Source organism: Cynocephalus volans, chromosome 4, assembly GCF_027409185.1.
Source record: "Cynocephalus volans isolate mCynVol1 chromosome 4, mCynVol1.pri, whole genome shotgun sequence".
Classification (NCBI taxonomy): Eukaryota; Metazoa; Chordata; class Mammalia; order Dermoptera; family Cynocephalidae; genus Cynocephalus; species Cynocephalus volans.
The window spans coordinates 86,087,602-86,107,849 of NC_084463.1; the positions used below are offsets into that span (position 1 = coordinate 86,087,602).

At 37.6% G+C, this 20,248-nt stretch overlaps 2 pseudogenes; one reads left to right on the top strand and one right to left on the bottom strand.

Annotated features, from left to right (window-relative positions):
- Window positions 1-6,391: 6,391 nt before the first annotated feature.
- LOC134376258 (tripartite motif-containing protein 51-like) lies at window positions 6,392-9,809 on the bottom strand (annotated as a pseudogene).
- Window positions 9,810-10,054: 245 nt separating this feature from the next.
- Window positions 10,055-13,936, top strand: LOC134376259 (ferritin light chain-like; annotated as a pseudogene).
- The last annotated feature ends 6,312 nt before the right edge of the window (window positions 13,937-20,248 follow it).

Genomic DNA, 20,248 nt, shown 5'->3' on the forward strand with positions numbered 1-20,248 from the left:
CAATGCTTTATTTTGTACTCTTTAAAAACCCGCACCATTTACCCCAATACAAAATAGTTATTATTATGTCAATCTTGGTTAGACTACAACCTTTAGTTCAATACTCTTGCTTTTAAATAACCTTAATGTAAAGGGTATCTATTGATGAGAGAAGAGCAATATATTCTACAATCATATCACACTTGCTATCAAAAGATCATCCACTTTAGGAAATATGTAAACCCCAAGTTAAAATGACAACCAGTGTTATCTAATATATTGTGCTTATAAAATAAATAACTGGAAGTAATCAAAATTCCCATTCTGGACCAGAATGAGTCCAGGCGATTCTCTCATTCCTGTTACTTTGCTGTGGTAACCAACGCCACATTTCCACAGCCATCACCAATTTCTGGATTGCTACTGAGCACTTTAATGACCAAGGCTGCAACCTGAAGTTTCAGGAAAGTTAGTACTTTTCACATTCTACAACAAGAGTTTCCAAGGAAGTTAAGATATCACGCCAAAGAAACTACATGATATCTAGGACTTTCTCTCTAAAAATTCACAATCTGTATGTATAAGGAATAAAAATAAAAGTTACGTCATACTATACATTTAAATAAAAAGATAGAGATTAAATTTTTCTAGCTCAAGAATAAACTGAAAGTAACTACATAATTTTTATTATCTTGGCACATTACTTCTGCTTGGGAAGCTCTTAAGTATACTGAGAGTCGAATTAATTCCTCTATTTTTTATTTTCAAGGGAAGAAAGTAGGGATTCATCTACTCAGAAACCTGTACTCGCCTGATAATTGGCCTCATCAGCATTTGTAGCAAAATCCACCCAAAATACATCGAACAAGGTCTGGGGTTCTGTTTTCTCTGGGCTCTCTGGATGGCAACTGCAACTTTCTGAGGTCTTCGCAGGCCAGCCAACTCCAAATGACTCTGAGCACAACACACTTTGCTTTTCAAACCCCTTTATGTGAGGATCCTTGTAGCCACGGTGTGATGAGTTTTTTCAGCAGGTAGGACCAGCTGAAGGACCTGTCTTCTTCTTATTGATTACATGAACTCACTAGTGCTGGTTTATCCCCATCATTGATGTTTAAACAACACCCACTTGGCAAATTCTGGTCTGAGTTTCTAGAATTTCACATTCTGCTTGCATGCTCACTCTCACCTGTGACAATATTTAATATGATGTATGAATATATGTCCTTCTCTTCCTTGATAATTTCTGCCCTCTCTACACTATGTTCTAAAATAAATACCACAGAACACTGTTGTTGGATCCTATGGTAAGAATATGTTTGGTTTGGGAAATAATCACCAAATTGTCTTTCAAAGTGTCTGTACCATTTTGCATTCCCACCAGCAATGAATAAAAGTTACTGTAGCTCCACATCTTCCCCAGCATTTGGTGTTGCCACCTCTTCATATTATTAGATGTCAATTAGTACTTGTTAATAAATTATTATTAAAAAAAAATACATTAGGATAAACACCATGATAATCCGGAGTAAAAAAAAAAATCAGGAATTCCAGTTGTGTTTCTTTTCAGAGCTTGTCTTTTAGCAGAAACTGTGTTCTCTTTGCACTCTTTCAAGACCTATTTTAAAATATCCTTAGTAGATAGAATATTTGAAAGCATAGGAAATTTCACAATACAAGGAAGTTTTTTTTTCATAAGTTAGAACAAAATAGAAGGTGGGATTTCTCTATCTTCCTCTCCACAACTTCACAAAATAGAGGACAAATAGATCACAAAGTAAGCAATAAGCAAGCTGTATGAAAATCACACAGAAATGATACAGTTCAAGTATCATCTTAAACTAGGGGGATTCAGGCAAGCTTCCCATTTGAGAAATGCAGCAGAAATAGATACTTTCTGACAGAAAACTTGAAAGCAAATGTAGGTGGTAATCCTTTTAATTTAAATTTGGTACTACCAGACAGGCTTTGAAATCTGTCTGGCCAAGCCCCATTTTAGAAGAACCTTTGTCAATGTTAGGATGTCTTGCCACTTAAAATAGTACCTCTCTGAAATACAGTAAGTTGTGATTCACTGTACATTCTCCTGAAAAGAATGTGTGAAATGATAATAAAGGAAGAAGAAATATTTGTTCTGACTGCTGTTGTTACAAACTTTCTGATGACCATGCCTATTTTTCTTAGAAGTTACCACACCTCTTTCTTCAGAAAGCATTAAAACAATGGAATTGGTGTTTTTGTTTGTTTGTTTTATTTTTGATCAAAGCATGATTTATTATACATAATTTGGGGGGGGGTACAACGTTGACTACAATCACCTGTGTACGACATGTGTTGATCAAATCAATGTTCTAAGACACTATCCCCATTGAGTAGATTAACACAGGAGAGTAAAAATATTCTGTGAAAAAACTCTAAAGATCTGATAATAACTGATTGCACCTGAAATCAATTAGCACCACTTACGGATTTTTACACCAGGTTTGCTTAAAGCAGTGGTTCTCAAATTGTGGTCACCAGATCAGCAGCATCAACTGGGAACATGTTGGAAAGGTCAAATTCCAGAGACCCACCTCAGAGTTACTGAATCAGGCACCCTGGAGGGGAGCCCAGCAACATGTTTTAACAGGCCCTCCAGGTGATTCTAGGTTTTGCTGTCCTATTGCATGGCTTCTAAACTGAGCTACAGCTTTATGTTATATATTACACATAACTTCAAGTAATAGTACACACATACCCACACCTTTAAACACACAGATACATAAATACATATAGAATAAAGTTGAGAATTTTTTATTCAGTCCCGTCTAAAAGGCTTTTGCTTCTCTCTGGGTCTAATGGCAAGACAATGATAGTCTACAATCAAGAACTCAGTTATGATGTGTATGTATATTTTCCATGTTGCTGCAAATTGTAGGATTTTATTTTTCTTTTTATAGCTAAATAGTACTCTATTGTGTATATATGCCACAGTATTTTTTATCCATTCATCTACTAGTGGGCATTTAGGTTGATTCCATGCATTGGCTATTGTGAATAGTGTTGCAATGAACATGGGAGTGCAGGTGTCTTTTTGATATAGTGATTTCATTTTCTTTGGGTATATACCAGTAGTGGGATAGCTGGGTCATAAGGTTAATCTATTTTTGTTTCTTTGAGGAACCTCCATACTGTTTTCCACAATGGCTGTACTGATTTACATTCCCAGTAACAATGCAGGAGGGTTCCCTTTTCTCCTCATCCCCATCAGCACTTGTTATTTTCTGTCTTTTTGATAATAGTCATTCTAAATGGAGTGAGGAAATACCTCATTGAGGTTTTAATTTTCATTTTCCTGATGATTAGTGGTTTTGAGCATTTGAGTTCCTTATATATTCTGGATATTAGCCTCTTGTCTGATGTGTAGTTTGCAAACATTTTCTCCCATTCTATAGGTTGTCAGTTCATTTTGTTGATAGGATCCCTCGCTGGGCAGAAGCTTTTTAGTTCGATGTAGTCTCATTGGTGTACTTTTGTTTCAATTGCCTGTGCCTTTGTAGTCTTGCTCAAAAAAGTACTGCCGAGTCTCATTTCATGTATCACCCCTCCTATGTTTTCTTCTAGTAGTTTCATAGTTTGGGGTCTTAAATTTAAGTCTTTAATCCAATTTGAGGTGATTTTCGTGAATGGTAAAAGATAGGGGTCTAGTTTCAATCTTCTCTTAATGGATATCCAGTTTTCCCAACCCCTTGTGTTCAAGAGACGATCCTTTGCCTACTGTATATTCTTGCACCATTGCCAAAACTCAGTTGGCTGTAAGTGTGTGGATTCATTTCCAGGCTCTCTCTGTTCCGTTTTTCTATTTGTCTGTTTTTATACCAGTAACATGCTGTGTTGGTTATTATATCTTTATAGAATATTTTGAAGTCAGGTAGTGTGATAGTTCCAACTTTGGTTTTTTGTTTGTTTGTTTGTTTGTTTGTTTGTTCAAGATACTTTTAGCCATATAGGGTCTTTTGTGGGTCCATACAAATTTAGCAACAACAACAAAAAAGAATGTTATAGGTATAGCAGATTATTTTAGACTAATAATAACTTAATTTTGGTGTCTAAGAAAAAAAAACAACTCTATCCTTTAATGTCATTACCCCTTTACCTTTTGAAATTCTGTTGTTTCAAGTTGCATCTTTTAATATCTTTTATATAATTGTTGTATTTGTTGTTGTCTTCTGTTTGCCTTTAGTTTTCATACTAAGGATATAAGTGGTTTATTCACCACCCTTTCAACTTTATGTTCTCTATGTACTTACATTATTCGTGAGTTATGTAACATCAGATGTTTTCTTGCTGCTCTTTAGGCCTCTCAGCAAGGGCAGGAAATAAAATTTTCTGCCTGACATGGCCTGACCCATCTCAGATGCTAAAGGAGAGAAAAGCCAGGAAGTCGCAGTTCAGGGAGCTCCTTGGGTCAACTTAATTTATAACTTGCATTACAACAAAACAAAAACAACAACAATGGTAAAAATGAGAAAGAAAGAATTTTTTAAAAAGAATAACTCATATTCCCACTCTTCTACAATTTGGCAATTAAATATAGATGACCTTTTTGTTCTTATATATTTCTCACCAAATGACTCAGCTATGGGAATGCAATATTTGGAAAGAGTGGGAATTATTGTCTGCTCTTTCAATCTTCAGAAATAAATGTATATATACATTTCACATGGAAAATCTACTAAGTCTTTAAAATTTTGATTTTTGAAGGTGATCTTAGATTTCAAAAGCACAATCTCTCTCTCTTGGGGGCCTACAGATAAAAATCTCAAGGGCTTTATTTTCCAATTCTTAACCAATTTTATTAGCACAATTATTTTCTCATTGAAGTACAGAAGTGTGTATTTATTAAAAAAGTAATATATTTTTTAAAAATATTAACTAGTTTTTTTTAGGGATGATATTAAAGCAATTTTATTTTATCCTTTTTTCTGTATTTTATAAAATGTTAATGAGAAGACTGTGGTATTTGTGTAATCAGAAAATAAAATATATATTTTTTGGTCCCACTTATTTGTAAGAAAATAGAATGGTTGATTCTTACAGTTTTCCAGGCATTTGGGGCTAATTTCTAGCCCTACATAGAAGACAGACCTCTATGTTTCCTGAGGAAAATCTACACTAGATTCTACAAAGGTGATTCTATAAAGTGATATAAAGGTAAGATTCAGTTTTGAGTTTCACGTTCCTTTGAACTTTTCTCTGGTAACTACTGCCATCATCCAGGTGAAAATAAGGTAGGGCTCTTTGACAAAATTATTCTCAACAAACCCTTATCTGGTATCTTTTCCAATAAATCTAGAAACTTGAGATGCTGAAACCAAGCTCTGGGAAAAGTTCTGGGTGGTTGGGAGAAGCCAAGAATGAACAATGCTTCAATAATCTGGTTTAGAAATTTCATTTTCCTCACCTTCAGCACATGCTTTTCTGCAGTATCCTGACTTGAGGCTGCACTCTAAGGAATACCCCATGTTCGGCAACAACCACATAAGAGCAGACCAGGCAGAGCCCTCCATCCATATCCTGTGTGTCACAGAGAAAGCTTTTCCCTCTGCATCCTCCACAAGGCTTCTTCTCATTTGGGTGGCCTTTTTGAGAACTTCCCCTTTTTATGCAGATTAATATCAAAAATGATTTTGCCCAGTATTTACTAAATATGATTTGTAGATGCACAAACAAAAAGAACCTAAAACACAAAAATTATACCAAATTGGATGGTGCAATGTGGAAATATGGGCCTTCAATTTCCACTATAAGTATACCGTGCTGGTGGTGAGGTGAGAGGAAGTGTTGGAAAAAGCAGCTGCCCTGAGTTATCCTGGGCTTCATAAACCATCAGAAGGACCAGGAGACCATGAGGCTTTTCCCAGAATGGCAGTGTTACATGAAGACAGCACCTGGTGTATTATTCAGGGTTCTCCAGAGAGACAGAAACAAAAGTATATGTCTGTAATAAATATATGGCAGTGGATTTAGTAGGGGAATTGGCTCACAGGATTGTGAAGGCTGAGGAGTCCCACGATAGGCCATCTGCAAACTGGATGCCCTTTAGCGTGGCTCAGTTGAAGTGTGAAAGCCTCAGAACAAAGGAAGCCAATGGTGCCGTTGGTTTAAATGCTGGAACACAAGAGCTGAAGAGTCTTGAGTTCTGATGTTCACAGACAGAAGAGCTGAATGTATCCCATTTCTTGCAGATAAAGAAAGATTCATCTTTTCCTCTGTTTTTTTTTTTTTTCCCTCTCAGGGTCTCCAGTAGATTGGATGGTGCCCACTCATCTCGAAAGCACATCTTTCCCACCTAGTTCATTCAGGCCCACGTGCTAATGTCTTCTGGAAACACCCTCGTAGACACACCCCAAAATATTGCTCTACCAGCTTTCTAGCAAAAAGGGATGCTGTATATAAGGGAAATTTTAGCAACATTAATAAAGCTCACAGTTCTACCTTCATAATCCATGAATACTCCTATTAGTTCAATCACCCTGGGCACATAATGCCATAAAAATGGGGAGATGGAAAAGACATTGCAGTGAATGTCCTCCTTAACACATCCAAGAAGAAAGAATCCCTCCTTCTCGTCTATCTTATCATAACTATTCTTCTCTTTCTAATAATCATTACAGACACCAAAAGACAAATTCCAAGAGTCCCCCACATCCACCTCCCTGTAATGTCTGCCAGAGGTAAAAGTCTGCACACCCCACGCAAGAAAACATCCAGGTTTTGGAGAGATATAGGATGCATCATGAGGATCACATCCAACACTAGTCCTTCTCAACTCTCCATATAGGAGGACTTGACTATTGACTCTTTGAGGATCCAGAGAAACATCCACTCAAAAAAGAAAAAGCATACATAGACATATATGTAAATAATGAAAATTTAAAGCCCTGAGATAAAAGTTGTTCTACCAAAAGGTTAATTTCCTGAAAAATATAAGGTTACAACAGTGAGAATAGCTTAGGTTGTAATATCTAATAAATTATAGGGATGATGAAAACATCTACAGAGCAAACAAATCCCTAACCAAAAATATTGAAAATTTTTGAGAATTCAAATATTGAGAGTCAAATGTAAAATCAATCTCTTTCAATTCAGTTTTCAAATCAAAATAGCCAGTAGATTATCTCCTGAACTTTCTTTTTAGTTATACAGGTTAGTATCAGAAAGACATTTCTTATTTCTAAGTAATAGTGTCATCATTTTGAATGAGATGTGAAGATATTCCCTTATCTAAGAACCTCTAAGGGAACTGGAAGAAAATCTATATGTCCATATGTGCATTTTTAAATATAACATGCAGCTTTTTATATTGTAAGCTGAAATTATTTTTGTTTTTATTACTACTTTAGTCTATAAGAAATTCCTTTTACGTTTTTACATTGTAACTCATATTTTTTACATTATATGAATACAATCTATCCACTGTGAAAAAAATTAAAAACAAACAAGCTCTAGCAAGCTATATATCCCCCCAAAATTGCTTAACAATTCAAAATTAAATATACTGAATAAATGTATAATTTTGTATGTAACATTGAGAAATTAAGCTGAAATCTGATCACTGATCCATTTATTAAAATTTTCATTTTCTATGTGTCATTCCTTTTACTAACTGTATGACTCACTACATATGAACCTGGGTCATATTTATGTTTTGCACTATCATTAACTCTTGATATTGTAAATCTGCCTGTAAGGACATACTCAGTTAAAGGATTGCATAGTTATATGATTCATTTCTGAAAATATCTAAAACCATTAACAAAGGGGAAAATATTTCTCACGGGCTCCTAACAATAAATACTAGATCACGGGAATACAGCCAATGGGTTGACACTCACCTTGGAAGTGGTTGAGCCCGTCCATCAGTCCAGTGATAGGCCCCACACTGATCTCTGGATGCAAAGGTTGGGGCGTGTGCACCAGCACTGATGTACTCCTGCAAGGACAAAGATGCAGGGCAGCCATAAAAAATATTATTCTTATATATAAGAGACTTCATCAGAATACTTTTAATGCACTAATTTTGAAATTTAAAAATTACTACCTTGTCAAATTCTTATTCACAATTCCTGAATTTTTAAGTATATTGCTAAAATGTCAGCATTTAGTCTAATTGCTCCTGCTATTGCCCAGAAATCTGTAAAGATCCTTAGTCTCTTATGCCCTTGAGCATATTCAGGAATGAAATTCTGGTGTCCATTAGCAAACTTCGCTGAAATCTCCATCTGGAAATGAGGGGTTCTCTGAAGACTGGTGTGTCTGTTGCTATCTTCACAGGGTAGAAATTGCGGAACTTCTCCAGACAGGGAGATCTGCTTCCTAAAGCAGAGCTTTCCTAGAGGAAAACACAGCTGTTAACACCTTAAGGGTTTGTTTCATCTATTTTTCAAAACTTGTGCATATAGAGTCTGTTGATATACTCTCTTTCTCTCTCTTCCTTTCTCCCCAGCATCTGCTGGCAACCTCTGTGAGGTATTTGACTTTTTCACCACCTACAAAACTCAGCGGTCCTCCTTCATACGTGTAGGCTTTGGAGAACTAAAAAAAGTCAGGAATGAAGGGACAATTTTTTATCATTTTGTTTGTTTGTTTTTGCAACATTTGTATTAAACCTGCCAAATAAAATCACTCAGCATGACACTAAAAAGATGTATACCTGGATGGGAGAGGGGAAAAGTAGATCCAGGCAGATATTGAATTAATATCCCAATAAATTATGCCATCACTTTAGTAGATCCTGCCTGATATTTGGGGAAACTCTGAAAGATCATTTGCTGGAATCCAGGTACACACTCACCTGTGCATTATGTCTCCAAAAGCCCGTGAGAAGAAAAATGGAAACAGTGCTTTTCACAAGATACCTCTTCCACTAGGTCCGGGGTAAGATTGTGAAATGGTTTCAGAAGTTATTATTTCCCCACTGTCTTTCTTCCTGGGAAGCATTTTCTATGTCCTAACAACAACAACAACAACAACAACAACAACAACAAACAACAACAACAACAACAACAAGAAAATCAGTCTACCCTACTGTCATAAATTAATGTCCTGGTAAAATCTGATTTTTGAAGACATTCTCAGTGTGAGACAAGGGGGAGGAGGCCTGGGGAGTCTCTGTGCTCTGCTATAACTATGAATAAGTTAATCAGCCATCGTTCCCAGGCCCTAACTAATTCCAAAGTTGGTATACCCCAAAATGATAGTAATGCAAGCCTAGATTCCCAAATTGCTCCATCTTTCTATGTCCATGAGTTAACCTAAATGTCAATAAACAGCTTATTCTTTTTCAAATTTTCAAAAAGTCAAAATATATTATTAATTTTTAGGTGGGAAGTATTTCTTGAGGATGTTACCTTAACCATTCTACAAAATTCTGTTGTTCATGGATAAAGTAGGAGGGATCTCTGGTTTGTAGAATCCCTTAGAGAGGCAATGTCCTTGAAACTAAGTAGCTGCAGTTTTAGAACGATGTTTTTGGAAACAAATGATGAAAATAGAATAGGAGATGGATTTCAGTTGAGACAGAAAAATAACTTCACATGAATGTTCAACATCCTGATACCCCATTTGTCAGTCATTACCTGGAACAGCTCCATATCTGTTTCCTTCAGTTCCTCATATGTCCTTAATATCTCCCTCTTTGGAGCCATTCTGAATTTACTTTCCTTGAGTTGTTAAAAAATGTCCTTGCCCTCCTTTCATAGTCTCTCTAACTGATGTTTCTCCTCTTCATGAAGAATTGCAGGCATCTTCTGACGTTCAGCTTTGGTTGCTTCTCTCCTTAAACTCATAACCCTGCAATGACACTGGGTTAGTCAAACCATCAACCTATTTCTCCATCTCCTACGGAATCTCATTGATTCTGTTTTGTATCAATTATTTTTAACCCTCCAAAAAAATTTTATTCCAATTTTTTTTGCATTAGGATAAACATAGTTTTATCCAACCAATTACAGTCACTTAATTCATGATAAAGTGTTTTCTAAGACAGTCATAAAGAAAAATTAACTTCATTTCTTACTTGCAACCCCTATGTATGGAAAGGAAACCCAGTTCACGCTTGATAGATGGATTTTACAGCTATAGCATCTGGACTGGAATCTATTATTTAGCCCTTTTTCTGAGATTTGGGGCAAGGTACTTTAAACCATTTTATATGTGGTGACCTCAGACTAGCCTGTTCCTTTCCATGCATTTCCTCCAGGCAAACCTGTTCTATTAAGGCTTCATTTACCATCTCACCTCCATTATCTCTCTGATCTCCTTTCCTTCAATTCTACTGTTACTCCATTCTGCCACATAGACCTCACGGTGGTTCCTTAAACCACCTTCCTACTCATGTTCCCAAATGCAATAACATTGCACGGGCTCTCTGCCACCTAGAATTCTCCCGCTGTGTACATGCTCATGATTGCCTTTCTCTTCAGGACTTTGTTTCAATGTGAATTTTCTAATGAGAACTTTTCTGACCCCCCATCTAAAACTCAACACGCATTTCCATGACCTACTCTTCTGTACTTTTTGTCAACTTCCCTCCTTTATTATTCTTCAAGAAACGTATCATGCTCTAACATATCATATATTTTTCTTATTTACATATTGACCATTTGCCTTTATTTAACCTTGTTAGGGCAAGGATATTTTCTGTCTTGTTTACTGTTACATTTTCTAGGTTAACAGTTGGCATAGTCTTGGTGCTCATAAAATATTTTTAATTAATATTCATTTAAATTATCACATCCTCAAGATAACCATCTACAAAGAAAAAATCACTTATTTTTAAAATTCTTTTCAAGTACTCAGACTTCTCCTTATATTTATATATCCATTTCCATATTATGGCATGTTTACATGTACCCCTCAACATACAAAACCACATCTCTCATCATATTCCCCCACCACACATGATATGTTATTCAATTATAATTGCTTAATTTCAGGGTGTCCTTAGATTTGAGCCACTGCTCCCTCTGCCTGAGATTTTTCATCCATTTCCAAATGCTGTTTGTTCACCAGCATTCAGATCAATCCTTACCCTGCCTTTGAAGTTTCACTGGAATCTTCGATGCCTCCCAAATATCTCCTATACCCAACATTTAACCCATCCCAGCATATATGACAGTCTGTCTGATGCCTCATGTAGTTGTTGGTGTATAAGTACCGTGTTGCTTTACCTGGGAATAAACTAGCATGCTTTCGGTGATAACTGTGGCTTAGCTAGAAATTCAGCACTAGCCTCCTAAGATCTGGTTGTGGTAGTTTCCATATTCAGGTTTCTGTGATTTTCACAAGCTTTTTGCCATAAAGAGTACATTTTTCTTCATAGGCTTCTCCAGCAAAATAACCATGAATTGGAGTGCCATTGAAAAGAATAATGTAACATTCATACCCTAACATATGGAGGGGGTCCAGAATGAGAGAAAAACCAGCCCCATTGAAAATAAAGAGGTTTTAATGTTTCCCTTATTTACCTCAGATGTTCGTCATATCTGGGAGGCTTGAGGCAAAGGAACTCCAGAACAGACATTCTGAAAGGACTACACTAATAGAGTCCTCTGATACCCAAGGAAACCGACCCACAGGAATTTTATTTGTCCTTTACAGAAATGGATCTTCGGAGGCATCACTTGCCCTGTGTTCCTCAGCAGCCTACTAAGATACAGTGTCTGTGAATCTTGTGCTCCTGAGATTGACAGGAGGGCAAATAGTGTAGATTTTTGTCCTCTTCACAGAAGATCTCCTTTATCTCCTTGTGGGTCTTACACATATGTTCCTCAAAACTCAGGAATTGCCAGAGACTGGCTTTTCTGGCAAGGGAACCCAGTTTCTTCATATGAATATTGGTTTTAAGTCTCTCTGCTATGCTGATCTCTTGCATTCACAACAGTGAGCAGGAACTGAGATGTCTTGCCAGCAGAGGTAGAGACATGGCCTGCAAAAGCTGCACCCACAGCCCATGGTGACTAAGTCAATGAAGTACTTCATGCAGATGGAGCATGTGAGACCCTTCTGGAAGAATGCAAGATTCTGGGATCCATGTTTCTGAGAAAGAAGTAACAGGTCATTTCTGGGCCTGGGTTGGCGAGAAGTTTCTGAAGTTCTGTGTGCATAGTGATGGCTATACCCTCTTTTCTTAAAAAATGCTCCTTAAAGCAGGATACGCTCTATTTATTCTAGGACATAAATGAAAAACTGAGGCACAAGGAGAGCTGTCAGCTTTATAGCAGACCTTACTCTGACTACAAAACTTACCACCCCTTCCACTCCAAGTTGTCACTCCCTAACAGAATTCACATTTGTTCAAGTATTGATTTCTTGGATGTGGATATAGGATTTGGGTTGTGGTCCTAATTGCTCTAAAACAGTCATAACTGTCCCCATTATTCTTTCCAATAAGTGATAATAGATTCGGGAGTGAGTGAGAATCTCTATTTTGGCCAATGAAATATGAGAAGAAGACGGTCAGAGGGTTCTATAAAATGTCCTTAGAGAGAGGAACACAGAAGCACAGCTCCTTAAAACACAAACAAAACAAAACAGAATACAAATCAAACCAATCTAGGTTCATTCAAATAAAAAAAAAAAGATAGAAATTGGGGTCATTTATCTTCCTGGGGATTAAATTAACTTCTGCCCGGTGCAATACAAACTCTGAACTGACTTTTTAAATTTTTTTTTAATGAACATATATTTTTATCACAACCCTAACTGGTGGGTACTATAAAGTATTATAATTCTGCTTCCTGGCAGAAAAATTGAGGCAGAGGGTTTAAGTAACACATCCCTCTAAATTTGTTTTAAAAGAGTTTATTTATTTATTTTAATATGAAATATATATAATCACATTTCAGCTGCAATATTTATTTTGGCAGTTCTACATAGTCAATTTTACTGTCCTTTCTTTAATAACACTGAAGAATTTAATGAAAGAACCAAGAATCTTCGAATTACAATTAGATTTGACAGGCCAGAGTCATTGTCAGGAACTTATTAATAGTTTAATAAAAGGAAAATCTCAAATCTAATGACAACGTGCCACACACATAAAATTATTCCTTAAAGTAACAATTTATTTGGTCTAACAATCAGGTTCTGATTTCTAAATTAGGATATTTCGGGAATCTCCCGATTTCCCTTCTAGTCACTGTTCTACATTTCTCATTATTATTTTAGGAATTTAAAATCAGTCCACCCAGCGGTCCTGCGGATGTCTCCTGCTTCAGCAGAGCTTGGACGGAACAGACCGGGGTGCTGCTTCCTCTCTCCCAGCTTCGGACTGCCCTCCAATCTCCTCTTTCATTCACAACCTCTGGCACCATGTTCTTGGCCACCTCCTGCTTCAGGGACTAATGAAGAGCATTTTTTGTGGTGAGCTCCTTATTGACAACCAATCACCAGCTCCCAGATTCGTCACAATTATTCCACCAAGGTGGAGGCCGCAGTCAACCGCCTGATCTATCTGCATCTGGGGCCTCCCACACCCACCTCTCTCTGGGCTTGTGTTTTCACTGTGAAGATGTGGTTCTGGGGGGCGTGGGCTACTTATCCTGCGAGTTGACTCAGGAGAAGCGGGAAGGTGACGAGCATCTTTTAAAGATGCAAAACCAGCGCGGTGGCCCGTGCCCTCCTCCAGGACATGCAGAGCCGTCCGAAGATGAGAGGATAAAACCCTGGATGCCATGGAAGCCACTATAGCCCCGGAGAAGAACCTCAATCAGGCCCTTTTGGATCTTCATGTCCTGGGTTCTGCCTGCAGAGACCCCATCTCTGTGACTTCCTGGAGAGCCACTTCCTAGTTGAGGAAGTGAAACTCATCAAGAAGACAGGTGACCACCTGACTAATCTCTATAGGCAGGTCGGCCCCAACGCCTGGCTGGGTGAGTATCTCTTTGAAAGGCTCTCCCTGAAGCACGACTAGGAGCCTTGTTGGGACAATGGAATAATTTCATCAGGCCCCTTGCCTTAGGTCTGGTTGGGGGTGGTGCTGGGCATTCTTTGTAAGCAAGTTGTGTGTGGGTGGAGTTAGTGTGCACATGTGCTGAGTGCCACCTGGCTGGTGTTGACTGCCTCAGGTGTCTGCCCTGCGCAGCCATGTACTCCATCCTATGGCTCCAAGAACTGTTTTTGCTGATCACCTAGCTCAGAGACCTGTGAGTGAAGGGTTTGTGACCCAGTCTGTGAATGCACAGGAGAAGTCTGTGAGCTCCAGACCCAGTCCTAGCTCAACAAGCCTCCAGAGCCCAACAGCCTTTGAGGGGTCTTCCTGCGTCTTCTGGTATCAAGGCTCCTGCCTGGGCCTCACCTTCCAGCCACTAGGCAGCTTTTTAACCACCCTGGAGCAGCCCTTTCCTAAGCCTTGGACCAAATGGAAATAAAGCTTTTTGCAGGAAAAAAAAAAAATAGAAAGAAAGAAATTAAAATCAAGCCTAAAAGCTGAAGATTATGAAGGGAAGCATTTAGAATATTCAACAATAACGTCTTCTTAGTAAATTCAAAGTACCAATATTAATATACTAATTACATATGTGTGTATATGTATTAACATGAACTCTATGTATTCACTATACATACATACCTATAGCAGCAAACTCTGAATATTTTAGAGACTTTGCTGTAAAATTACATGATTTTGATAACTATCTTCTGAGCCCTAACAATATATTAAACAACCACAGAATATACAAAATAGAAACAATTAATATCCTAATAATCCATAAAATGCTTAGTAGGAATATGAGTTACAACTGGTATAATTTAGTAAATTTAGGATAGTAGGACATTTTTAGTACACAAGTTTATTAGTTTTTAAATAACAATAGAAGAAATTTCCTTGATAGTAGGCTTGATAGATAAGCTTACCCCAGGTTCAATTAATGATTTCTGCACTGATTCTTCCAAAACATCTGTTAAGTACAGCATAAGATCAGGAGCTCACTTGACGCAATAGTAACTTTCACAAAACTCCACAGTGCGGCCAACTCTAGGTGCAGTTCTTCTCTGGAGAAAAATGAACTTGTCTCTCATAGGTCCTTTTATTAGACTCTTTGAAGATCACACCCACCTCTTTAAAGCAATTATAGTCTCCAGGCATTTAGAAAGGTACTATTAGGTTTATGCAGTGTTAGTAACACACCTCTGCACCATTGATTAAGTTGACACTACACTTAGTTCTAAAAACCAAGGTCTAAATGGTGCATCTCACACATAAATACTCTCATATTAGATGTATGCCAGTAATTAACTAAGATTCATTTAATAATGTTTATTGAGTTTCTTTCGAGAGACACACATTCCTCTAAGTGTTCCTCTAATACATCTACAGGATACTCCTGGAGTAGACCAACAGGGATAAGTCCCTAAACCTTAAATTCTTTTCCCTTTCCCGCACTCTAGGAGAGATCATTGATTAACAAATTAATCCCGTTCTCTTAGGGGTTGGTATCAAATTTACAAATATTTTGCCAATTTCATGGATGAAAAAATGAAATTATGGTATTATTTCAATTATTTTGTCTTCATTATTAATTAGAATTAGCTTCTTTTCCTGTTTATCAGAACTTTCATTTTCCTTGTCATGAATTAGCTCTTCATTGCCCATTTTTCTATTGGGCAATCTATTTTTTTCTGCGTATAAGTACAGGTTCTTGATTGCATTCTGCACACAAATTCTTTTTAAAACAAGTATGACATACAACCCATTCTTCTTGTTCATTGTCCTTACATCCTATAAAGTGGCCATAAGCACTGTGTTAACCAATATTGAAGCATCGCTGCTATAGCTGAAATACGGATTCCATTCCTATGAGCCTTTGGCTACAACATTTTCATCCTTCAGTCAATACATAACCTTATTTTATTTGGGTTTCTGTTTAAAGACACCTTATTTAATACATATTATTAATTCATTCACATTGAACTCACAGCCAACAGCACTGTAACTCGGGCCTTCGCAAAGCTTATGTGACACACGTTATTTTCATAAAACACATCACAGACTTCTTGTGCTTAGAAACACTAGACGCTTCAGCTCTACGTTTGAGGGCCATTTTAAGCAATGAAATCAACAAGAAAAAGTGCAAAATGTGGCACCTGATATACTATGAAAATGACACTTGTTTACAGCATGAAAGTTGAAATAGGAAGGCAGATCGTCACCATTTTCAAAATTAGCTGGAAACATGCCCCTAGCACGACTCAAATTTTTGCAGCTCTGTGCATATCCATGAATAACCAAGAAAGTCCTTTGCATATTGGTTTTTACAAATAAATGGTAGTGAGTAGGCAAATACAGAATTTGAATATTGCGGGTCGACTGTTTTTTTCTTTGTATGCCAGATTTTTGTGTTTTATGTGAAAATCCAAAAAAAGAAAACAATTTGGAAAGAGGCTATCCAAATATTTACTGAGACAGTAGTTTTTTGCCAATGGAGCACACAACCTTTGGTTGAATTAGCTTCATCTGTTGCTTATAACAGGATAGTAGAACTGGGTAATTTATAAAGAAATGAAATTTATTTCTTACAATTTTGGAGGCTTGGAAGTCCTAAATCTAGGGAAAATATCTGGTGAGGGCCTTCTTCCTGGTGGGGTGACTCCCTACAGCCACCAAGAGTATCATATGGCTAGAATAAGAGTGAACTAATCTTCTCACTAGCTCTCCTTATAAAGCCATCAGAACCACACCCATGACCACCCATTAAACCATCAATGGATTAATCCACACACAATGGCACAGTCCTCGTGATCTAATCACCTCTTAAATGACCCAGCTTTCAAATACCAAAATTGCATTTCCCATCCTCTTAACCCTGTTACAATGGAGATCAAGTCTCTAATACATGAACTTTTGGGGGACCTATTTGGCCTGTAGCAATGATCAAGACAGTCATAACAGTGAAAATAAATTTATTGGATCAAGGTGCTGGCATTTGGTGAGGGTCTTCTTGCTCTGTCATCTTATTGTAAGAGGCTGAAGGACAAGACAGCATGATCCTGCAAGGGGGAGAGAAAGGCAGAGAGGGAGAACTCACAGCCCCAGTCCTTTTTATAATCGACATGAATCCATTCATGAGGGTAAAGCCCTCAAGACTTAATAATGTCTCAAATGTCCCATATCTTAAGACTGTTGCATTGGGGATTGAGTTTCCAATACATGCTTTTTGGGAGATACATTCAAACCATAGCACCCATATCCCTACATATTTATTTTTCTCTCTTTCTCTAATGGAAACAGTGCCACAGTATATATCCTTGTATATAAATCCTTGTGCACATCTGTGGGAAATTCTATAGTTTTGGTATTACAGGGTAAAATGTGTGTGTGTGTGTATACACTGTTAAATATAATTTTTCTTAGGAGAATAATCTGGACGAGGCTCCTGCATTAAGCCTAATAGAGTTTAACCACAGTAGCTGAGCTTTAGTTAATTATATAGGAGGCTCTGTAACCAATTAACCAATTAAGCTGTGACCAATAAATTTCTTCCTACCCTGAACTCCCATATTCTGTAAACATTGTCAGATCCCATGATTGGTTAGAGTTGTCTGAACCTGCAGTGGTTCTGAGATCTGCCCCATCCGCAAGTCATTTTGTTTGATTTGCTTTATTTCTTCCTGCTTTTCTGTTTGTTTTATTTTTCTTTGCTTAGCTAAACTCAAAGTTTAAAACTTGTCCCTTAACAACACTCAAATGTTTATAAATTCCTCCAAATTGCCCTTTCAAATAGTTTTCATGTTAAGAATAATGAATACTTACTAATTAGTGGATAAATTCCTTTGAAATTCTGAGGTGATTGAATTTAGCAGAGTGAATATTTGCATTAGGTTTATAATGGGATTTAATGATGAACGAATCAGGGTGTGTTGGTTGTTAATTAGCACATGGGTCAAGGGAAGGCGTGGGTATATTCAGAAGCCACAAATTTGACAGAATAAAAACAAAACATCACAATTCCATTTTAAATGTCTCTTTACTATGGTTTTATCCTCCATTTCTGCTCCATATCAAACAGCTAAAGCAGTTGCCTTGATCTTGCACCCTCTTCCCCTCTCTCTCGCTGCTCTCACTCTCTCTCCCCCTGCCATTTCTGCTTCTCCCTTTTCTTTTCCCCTCTCCTCTTGTATTTCATCCAGATTATTCTCCCACTTTTCAGTTTTCAGGTAGGTCTTTGTAGAATAACTTTATGTCCAACTATATGCAATACTTGCTCCTTTTCATGCATTCACAACACATACTACTCCAAGAAAAGTTTTCCCATTTTCTCAGCTAGCCGCATTGCTGACTCAGCCGCCCAAGTTTCTTCTATGCCAATCTGGTGAAGTTCTCAATTCTGACAGAATTATTTTTTTCCAATAAAATGTAAACAAAGGACACAGGTGTTGCAGGAACTTTTGATTTAACCACTGCTGGGATCTGGGGGCCACAGACTGAGGGACTGCAAATGCGCACGCATCACCTCTAAGGCACTGCACTCAAGAGGCAGCATAAGACGCGTACAACAGTAATGTAAGAGGCAATGATTATTTTTTAATATAGTTTAAACATAGACACTTCTGCCTATTTGTTTAAGGAATCTGAAAATTTCACTTATGCCCGATCTGACTCACAAGCTCTTTTCTCTGTGTAAAGACCAGCCACATAGGAAAGATGGGAGAAACCTTTGTTGTGCTCAATAACCCAAATATATTGAAGTTCTGAAACCAAGAGTTCTGTATTTGAAATTAGAATTGAGGAAAGCTATAGATGAAAATAAAATAATGTTGATAAATCAGAGATTTTCTTAAAGCTTGATTTTAATGAGGACATTAAAGCCAATAAATCCACAAAATTAAAGCAAAATGTTAAAATGGCATAATTTTTAAAAAATGGTAATATCAAAATGGGCTATTCCACAAATTCTGTTTACTTTTACATTTTGTAATTTTTTTAATGGTGAAAGCTTATCACTTAGTATTTGTCAGAAAGACAGTTTTCCTCTTCAAATAATATATTTTATTAAGTTCTACATTAATCAAAAAAATGCAGTCAGTTCTTAAGAACAGATTACTTGGTTTTCTGAAGGGTGGGTTGGGACACATGAGTGAGGGGGTCAGAACAGGCTGCAGGAGGTGGAGGCAGCCAGTCCAGGTGGTGGAGCTGCATCCAGGGAGGCCAGGCTGCAGGGCTGAGGGGAGGGGCCACTCAGAGCCAAACTCTCATGATGCGGATGCAGGCAGCAAGCTCACTGTCGCCTGGTAGCCGGGGTTCTTCTAGTAAGGTTCTCTCTAGAGGTCATTTTGTAAACAGTCATACTAATTTCTATTATTTTTGAAAATGCATTTCCTTCCCTCTAAACTTCCCTTAAATATGAAGTAGGAAATGTGCCCAATTGATGTTACTTACATGAAATTTATTTTCTTTTTTCTTTTTTTTTGTGACCAGTAAGGGGATCGCAACCCTTGGCTTGGTGTTGCCCGCACCGCACTCAGCCAGTGAGCGCACCTGCCAACCCTAGATAGGATCCGAACCCGTGGCGGGAGTGCCGCACTCTCCCGAGTGAGCCATGGGGTCGGCCCGAAAAAGGTCAAGATGGATGTCCTAGGTACCTAACTCTAGAGCTCTCTTGATTTCAGTTTTCAATAATATAACCTCTTATACTTTTTGCCAACTCCTAGTTCTACTTCCTTTCCCCATTTATTTTTTACGTATCTTCTTTCTTTTGTCCCCATTGTCCCAGTTCTGGCCGATACGTATTTTACTCTCAATAGTTTCCTCGCAGTATAGAACTTAGTCCTAGAAGGGAAATATGACTGGTATGTTTCAGATTTACATAAGGAAGAGATGGCCTCAGCCCCATCACACCTTATCATGGACTCCTTGCATATTAAGGTGTACAAATGACCTTCAACATAGTTTTAGCAGCTTTTCTGATATTGTACTGCCAAACTTTTTGATGAATCCCTGTTGGTGACTTTTGGGGTTCTCAAGTTTATCAGATGTCCTGTCCCCTCTATATGCTTCCTCCTACAGATGCTGATACCCCACAGATCTCACAGCTGAGCCTGGATTGTCTGCACCAGTTCCCTATGCTTTGACATCACTACCACTAGCCTTTTCTCATTTGACAGTTTTTTGTTTCTGAAGACCAAACCCTGGAATAATTTTCTTTCAGAAAATTGTTTGCATTTTTAAAATTTGCTGCACTTTCTATCAACTGCCATTGTAGCCAAGTATCTCTCCCACCATTATTAC